The following is an 8,966-nucleotide window of genomic DNA, read 5'->3' as shown; positions in this document are numbered from 1 at the left end:
CAGGGGATATTCCCGACCCAGGGATCGAACCTGGCTCTCCTGCACTGCATCTGAGTTGCCAAGGAAGCCCGTATGAGTGCATGCAAGTGCGTTTGTCTGTGTGTCTGAGCATGTGTGTTGGTGCCTGTGACTGGCGCATGTTCTGAGTTTTGCAGGCATGTATGTGCTAGTACCCACGCATGCATTTGTGTGCACTGTTGCGAGGTTGTGCATCTGTATACTTGTATATGTATCTGTTGTCCCATTGCTCATGTCTGAGAGCATGTGTGTTAACGCAAATTTTGGGGCCTTGGCTTTCTTTTCTGTCACACATTGAAATAGTTAAGCTCCATAATCTTATTGTTTGTTTAAAGTTTGCTCTTGGATGCAGGCCTGTTTGAGAATAACTAGCAGATGCGAAAAGCATCCATTATGTATTTTTGCAATTAGCCGAAAACCCAGAAACTTTTTCTTAAATAACAGACACAATTCTGTGGGTTGCTTATTGCTGGGAGCCACCTCCTCTCTCCGGCTTGCCTGAGTCGGCATTGGGCCCAGCCCCAACCCAGGCCAAGCCAAGGAGGGTTTGCACACTGTCCCCAGCGAGATGGAAAAACCATTAAGAGTTCAGAATAGAACTCAAGGGACAGCTTACAGTGAGGAGGAGAAAGAGAAGAATAAAGAGGAGGGGTGAGGGGAGGAAAAGTACAGCCTCCAAAATCTGAGAAGCGTTTGTCACACCAGCTCATCCAGCCTAGCAGCTATCCAGGTTCTGGTCTGGATGCAGCTAAACAGACACAGGACAACTCTATATTCTTTTAGTTTTTTTATGGTTTGTTCATTGTTATTTCCCTGCCTTCTCTTTGCATATTCCCATCTCCTGTTGTTTGGAACACGGTCTCCCCCGCCCCTCAAGCAGTCTCACTGCCACCCTTTCGCTAGTGCTGTTTCTTTCCCTCTCTTGGAACACACTTCTCTCCTCCAGTGCAAACCAGGTACCTACCTCCTGACCACCAGCAGTATTACCATTAGCAAACTTCATTGAGTACCTATCCCAGGTGCTGGGAAGGGGCCCTAGGAGGCAGAAATAGAAGTTGAAGGCAACTTCTCTTTATTTGAGTTCTTATATGAAGGCAGAGTCTCATTTCTCAGTCTCTCCTCCCCACTTCTATGCACAGAGAGCTGTTCTGTGTCCTGGGTTTCAGGAGAGATCAGAGAATGTGGCTGGGGTTCAGGTGGACTTCAGACTGAGATTACAACTTGAACAGGATGGTCTGCGAATAAATTGCTGGGCTAGAAGAATCTAAAGCATCCTGCAGAGCAGGCTCCTAGGCTCTGCTTCCTCCAGTGATGGGAAACTCATTAAATTCTCAAGCAGATCAGTTAACTGCTGGGTGGCTCTGACTTTCAAAAGTCTTCCTTACGTTGCTTCTGGTGCCCTTGCTCTGCCCGCAAGCCCACACTAAACATAGCTACTCCAGTTTTCTCTAGGCTAAAGAAAGTGACAGAGGCCTCCTGGGCTCACCTGAACTTTCAAGACAGTGATAGCTGCTAAGTGAGAGGAAGGCAGCTCCACTATGTCAAGTTGGCGTTCATTTGACAACTTCTTTAGTGGGGGGCCACTTGTGATTTTCTCAAAGTATTTCTCTCCCCTAAACCCATGAGCTTCAGGAATGGCAGGCTAGGCAAATGTTTGATCTGTAAGCTTCCATTAAGGTTGTTATCAGTTTGTCAATTCATCACGCATTGAGCACCATGCTAGGCATTACAGAAACAAAGACCAAGAACATGTAGTCCCTTGCCTGTAAAGAAGCAAGGCTGGGAATTTCCAGTATCGCCTCTGGCCACTGTTTAGCACAGTGGTTCTCAGAGTACCTGTACCAGCATCACCTGGAACTTTAAAAGAAATACAAATTCTTGGACCATACCTCAAATAGACTGAACCACAGAAACTCTGGGTGTGGGCCAGCAATCTGGGTTTAACAATCCTTCCAAATGCTTCTGATACATTTGAAAGTTTGAGAACCACTGGTTTAGATTCACCTGGGGAACCCTTAAATCAGAATTTCTGGAGTCTGAGGCATTGTTTTCTTCTTTTTTTCAAGAGTTTTATTTATAACTTTATTAATTTATTGGCTGTTCTAGGTCTTCATGCTAGAACATGCTCTCTGATCTCACGCTGCACAGGCTTTTCTCTAGTTGCGGCAAGCAGGGGCTACTCTCTAGTTGTGATGAGTGAACTGCTCACTGATGTGGCTTCTCTTGTTGCTAAGCACAGGCTCTAGGGCACGTGGGCTCCAGGAGTTGCAGCACAAGGGCTGAGTAGTTGTGGTTCCTGGACTTTGGAGCACAGGCTCAGCAGCTGTGGCACATGGGCTTGGTTGCTCCTTGGCATGCGGGATCTTCCCAGACCAGGGATGGAACCCATATCTCCTGTACTGGCACTGAGCCATCAGGGAAGCCCAGCATTGGTTAAAAAAAAAGAAAAGGTTTAAAAGACATTGACTAAAATTGAAGCACATGAATGAAATCTACTAAAAAGTATAGGTTCTGGTGCATCACAAGATGAATCGCTTGCTTTTCCAAGTCCTTGATAGTAACGACGGGGATAATAGCATACTGGTGTTAAGCAATGGGAGCTGATTCTAGGCCTAATTCGGCTTCTAAGTAATTGGAGGCAGGGGGCATTGAGGAAGAGACTTTCTTTCTTTCAATACCAATAAAATGTATTAATAATAAAATCTATTAAGAATATACTCTGTGCCAAGTTAGTTAAGAGAATAGAGAAATACAACTAAGACCTTTTAGAGACTTCTTTCCCAAAGACCCCACTTATCAAGAACTATTATATAAGGTACAATTATTGAGTGACAACAATGTGCAGGTCCTGGAAAAGAGAGATGACAAGGCAGACAAGCTTTCTGCTCTCCTGGCGCTTATCATCTAGCGTAGATCGACAGGAAGCACACCGAGAAAACTTCATAAACTGTGCATATGCGCAATAGAGAAGATAAATGAGGGTAATGGGCTAGTGACAGAGGAAGTCTGGTAAGCTACTAGAGTCACACTTCAAAACTGGGCTTAAGAACAGGGCAGCAGGGACTACTAGAGAGACAGGAAGCAGATGGGACAAGGTCCAGAGGTCTGGGCTCCAGCTCCAGACTCACAACTATCAAGCTGTAAAGATCATGGGGCAACTGACTTGGGCTCCTGAGATCTCAGTTTAATCACCCATGAAACAGGTTGGTAAGTGAATCATCGCAACCTGCCTTGTTGGGAAGACAAAATTAGATCAGAGGTAAAAAGGTTTTCCATAATTAAAAGCACTCTACAGAAACAGAACACAGTTTAGAAACCAGGGGTTGTATACTGTATTCCTAACAAGTCTGCCTCAAAGATATTTTGAAGGAATGGACAACCAAATTTTTAACCGACTCTCTGATCTCAGTCACAGGGCTAGCATCTCTGAAATTTGGCTTGCTATGTGATCAATTAACTCAATGAAGATGGCAGACACTGGCATGAATGTGATCAGACACTGTAATAATGCCTCCTATTGCATCTGTTATTTCAGCAACTGGCCATAATTTGTGTATTATCATATAAACGAATGATTTAGCTGATGACTATAAAATGGCTGCTTTCTTAAGTCAAAGACACAATCTAAACTCAGAAATATCATGAAATTACTCAAACCACAAGTTAAAAGTAAATAGACAGATGGTGTTAAAGGCATCACCTTAACAGCTGAAACCCATTTTCATTAACAGAATACTCATGGAGAGGAGCGGGAATGAGATTTATGATCAGGAAGACTGCTTGACAGATTAAGAATTGGTTGTTGGTAGGAGTGATTATGGGTGGAATAAGTAAGTTCCTGCAAAAGCCAACATGTACGAAGTAGTTCAGTTCAGTTCACTCACTCAGTCGTGTCCAACCCTTTGCAACTCCATGAACTGCAGCACACCAGGCCTCCCTGTCCATCACCAACTCCCGGAGTCTACCCAAACCTATGTCCATCGAGTCGGTGATGCCATCCAACCATCTCATCCTGTCGTTCCCTTTTCCTCCTGCCCTCTATCTTTCCAAGCATCAGGGTCTTTCCCAATGAGTTAGCTCTTTGCATCAGGTGGCCAAAGTATTGGAGTTTCAGCTTCAATATCAATCCTACCAATGAACACCCAGGACTGATCTCCTTTAGAATGGACTAGTTGGATCTCCTTGCAGTCCAAGGGACTCTCAAGTCTTCTCCAAAACCACAGTTCAAAAGCATCAATTCTTCAGCGCTCAGCTTTCTTTATAGTCCAACTCTGACATCCATACATGACTACTGGAAAAACCATAGCCTTGACTAGACCGACCTTTGTTGACAAAGTAATGTCTCTGCTTTGGAATATGCTGTCTAGGTTGGTCATAACTTTCCTTCCAAGGAGTAACCATCTTTTAATTTCATGGCTGCAATCACCATCTGCAGTGATTTTGGAGCCCAGAAAAATAAAGTCAGCCACTGTTTCCCCATCTATTTGCCTTGAAGTGATGGGACCAAATGCCATGATCTTTGTTTTCTGAATGTTGCGTTTTGAGCCAACTTTTTCACTCTCCTCTTTCACTTTCATCAAGAGGCTCTTTAGTTCTTCTTTGCTTTTTGCCATAAGGGTGGTGTCATCTGCATATCTGAGGTTATTGATATTTCTCCTGGCACAGGGCTCAATCAACTCCAGTTCTCTATATGAATGGTTTTATTCTCCTGACCCTCTTCCTAGCCCATCCTCTAAATTTGTGAATCCTCCATTAGCACACAGTAACAGCAGCCTCAAGTCAGCTCCCTCTCTAAACAGTATTTAACCAGACCTAGATAAAGGCCCTAAACAGAGGGAGGAATACAGATACAGTCTCTGCTCAACCACGTTTGATACTGAATATGACAAAGACATTCTGACGCAGCATCTGACGCCAGGGGTTTTTTGATACCACTGTTTTAACCTGGTCATCTTGATGTGGGAATATTAACTCAATCTAAAAGTTACCCATGAAACTTTAGCATGTTCCCCCTCAAATAATGTAAATAATGTGTTCATTTTGACCACCATCCCAGATGAGGATAGGATGATAGTTGTGCTTGTCTGCATATTTTGACAAAGCCATTTTGATGCAGCTCTGTAATGCTCATAGGTACTCTGGCCAAGTTCTGGCAGCTGCTTTGGAGCCACTTATGAAAATGCTTCTTTATAAAACTAATAAACAACCTAGGGTGAGCCATGCTCAACAGCTTTGTGGTTTTCAGCACTAACTGCTGGACGGATTCGATGTCTTTCCCCTCTGGCTCAGGAAGCCCTTGCGGCCAGGGGTTTTTTGATACCACTGTTTTAACTTGGTTTCTGGCTGTGGGATGGCCAGTTCTACTTGTAGTCCCCAAAGGGTTGCAAGGATTTACCCACTACTAAGGAAACCACCCTTATGGCAGAAAGTGAAGAGGAACTAAAAAGCCTCTTGATGAAAGTAAAAGTGGAGAGTGAAAAAGTTGCCTTAAAGCTCAACGTTCAGAAAACGAAGATCATGGCATCCGGTCCCATCACTTCATGGGAAATCAATGGGGAAACAGTGGAAACAGTCTCAGACTTTATTTTTTTGGGCTCCAAAATCACTGCAGATGGTGACTGCAGCCATGAAATTAAAAGACGCTTACTCCTTGGAAGAAAAGTTATGACCAACCTAGACAGCATATTCAAAAGCAGAGACATTACTTTGCCAACTAAGGTCCGTCTAGTCAAGGCTATGGTTTTTCCAGTAGTCATGTATGGATGTGAGTCGGACTGTGAAGGCTGAGCACTGAAGAACTGATGCTTTTGAACTGTGGTGCTGGAGACTCTTGAGAGTCCCTTGGACTGCAAGGAGATCCAACCAGTCCATTCTGAAGGAGATCAGCCCTGGGATTTCTTTGGAAGGAATGATGCTAAAGCTGAAACTCCAGTACTCTGGCCACCTCATGAGAAGAGCTGACTCATTGGAAAAGACTCTGATGCTGGGAGGGATTGGGGGCAGGAGGAGAAGGGGACGACAGAGGATGAGATGGCTGGATGGCATTACTGACTCGATGGACATGAGTCTGAGTGAACTCCGGGAGTTGGTGATGGACAGGGAGGCCTGGCGTGCTGTGATTCATGGGGTCGCAAAGAGTCGGACACGACTGAGCTGAACTGAACTAAACTGAAGGAAACTTACCCAATTCAGGAGTTTTCTTGGAAGTCCATCCTGAGTCCACTGTAGCAATTTTCCCCCCTTAATTTCATAGACGCTGCTACTGAAAGTATATTTCTTCCAGGGAGCCTTTTAAAACTAACTATATGAGTCTTCCCAAAGCTCACATACATGGCTTTTTTTTTTTCGGTTGGTGCGACATGTAGGATTTTATTTCCTGACCAGGGGTTGAATCCTCACCCGCTGCAGTGGGAACACAGTCTTTAACCACTGGACCACCAGAAAAGTCCCATACATGGCTTTTTTTGAATTTTACGTTCTCAATTTAAATGTGGTTAATCAACCAAATGCGAATACATCTACTATTTCCACAGTATGCTACTTAACTGCTTGATTTCACTGTGGAGAAGACAGCTCTTCAGGTTTCTTAGGGTTATCTCCCATTAGTGTTAGGATATAGTAACCTGCTTTTCCTCTGGTTGGCTGTCAGGAAGCATTTAACAGCCGGCTTCCTGTGTGCTGTTTTGGATCTGTCAGGAATTCTCTGCTCCTTATTAATTACTGAATACTCAGGAATTAAGAAGAGAGGCAAGCCTCTCCCAGGGGCTGAAGAATCCAGGCATTTCCTTCATTAGTTTTTCTATACAGTGATAAGTACCCTCTTCTTTCTAGTGAACCATACGGTTAAAGTGATTGTTTACAGCTTTCTCTCTCTTTAATATGGATCACCTATGTTTTTTAAGTCTAGAATTTTAATCTTTATCTTTGCTGAGAATAACTACCTTGTAAGACAGTATATATGCCCACACCATGGTGATTAAAACACCTTTGCTCCATCAGAGCTCTGGACCCCGTGTCTGTCTTTCTCTTTCTCCCTCTCTCTCTTTTTCAGGCTGATGCCCTGGAGCGCAGAGGCTCTCTGAGTTCACTTTCCTGCCCGGGCTTCTAAGACCCTCTTGAGAAGGCGCTCTGCACCTTCACCCCATCGAGAGGGTGCCTGAGGCCTTCTTGAACAGAGCAAGCCCCGTGCAGGGGCTTTATTGGCTTTCTGCGTAAACCAAGGAATATCAGCCTCTTTCTCTCTCCTTTACTTTCTTATCGGTCGACTCCGGACCACCAGGTTCCGGTCCATTAAAGGACCTCAACAGTTGGTGTCAAAAGCCAATGTTAGGAAATTGCATGAAGTTACCTCAAAATGTATCACAAAATAAAAAACAATTTCCTGTGACTGCAAGAACCTCACTACCTAGAGAAATGCTGATTTATTACCCTTGTCTCCCTCAATAGTACAAAATAATTGAGCACTCTTCTCTTACGCCTGGGTTTTAGGCAAAGTCATAAAAGCCTCTTAAAGAATGAATGAGATGGCAGGGATCCCATAAAAGTCTGAGCCCTGGTGATAGCCTGCAGCTGACATGGCTGACATAGAGCACAGTACAGTAGCCAGAAATTCAACTTACTCCTTCAGCTCTCCCCAGAACTTAGCCAGGGTTCAGAATTAAAATCACAATCAAAATAACCATACCTTTTCAAAGGAAATTAGACTTAAATCCAAGAGAGTATGAAATCAGGGATGAAGAAATAAAGGGATAAGTGATTAGGACCATTTTTGCCTTTTCCTTTGGCGTACAATAAATTAACTTCCTTTCTTTCATTTAAAAAAATGTTCAGAATTAAGGAGTACTTAATTAAGCTGAAGTATGAAAGCAGGCTATGGAAAACTGCAATAAGCTACATAAGAATGACAAGTTAGCCAACAGAAAACCTCTGAAGGTCTATTCATATCAGAGTCTTAGTTTCATACAGAAAACTCTTGGAAGACAGAGTATAAGTTGTAGCACTATGCCCTGTTGCTGCTGCTGCTAAGTCGCTTCAGTCATGTCCGACTCTATGTGACCCCATAGATGGCAGCCCACTAGGTTCCCCCGTCCCTGGGATTCTCCAGGCAAGCAATTAGTAAATATTTGTAGATGAAGCACCAAACCTCCAGGGAAAACACGCTGACCTTGTCTGGCCAATACTGTCAGCCACTATTATCTCCAGGGACCACTGGAATGTCAGGCAACCTCTTAAATTACATGGACAAAGCTATAGGCCCACAAAAAAACCTACATCCTGATACATGTTGCTTGCTGCCAATTTCCCCTTCAAAGAGACAGCAATTGATATTGCAGGCCAGTAATGAATTAGGCTACTTGTGCCTCAATCTGGATTACGTCTTGAAAGAACAGGATAAACTCATGCTTTCTGTTTAATTCAAGACACATAAGCATAACACACAGAGCAGAAAATTCTCTTGGATTCTGAACTCTGCTTTCCCTTTGAGGACTCACATGCTAAATATGATACTTCTTGATCTTCAATATGCTTGAGAGAATAGAAATCTGAACCAGCAAAAGGCAAAGGCCATAGCACAAAATTTATTGGGATTACTCACTAATTCATACACATCCAGTATCACTGAATGAAAATAATGTTTGCTAATTTTTCTAAAAAACAGCAGGGATTTCTTTGGGATCCTTAAAGTCAAAAGGGTCTTGATAACTATCTTTAATAAATGGGAACGACCAAACAAGTGAAGTCAGACGTATCTCAATCAGCTCCTAAACTCAATATTGCTAACATGTTTTCCTACTTGAAAAGCAAAGCCTCATAATTCAGTAATTTAATTACCATGTTTCTGGGGTTTTGTTCTTAAATGCCACAGAAAGATATTTAATGAAAGGAAGTAAAGCACCTAGTCTCAGCAGTCTTCTTAAAAACCTTAGTTTGCTTTCACGATATCAATG

This window comes from Capra hircus, chromosome 3, assembly GCF_001704415.2.
Source record: "Capra hircus breed San Clemente chromosome 3, ASM170441v1, whole genome shotgun sequence".
Lineage (NCBI taxonomy): Eukaryota > Metazoa > Chordata > Mammalia > Artiodactyla > Bovidae > Capra > Capra hircus.
Note: the sequence above shows the minus strand (reverse complement) of the source record.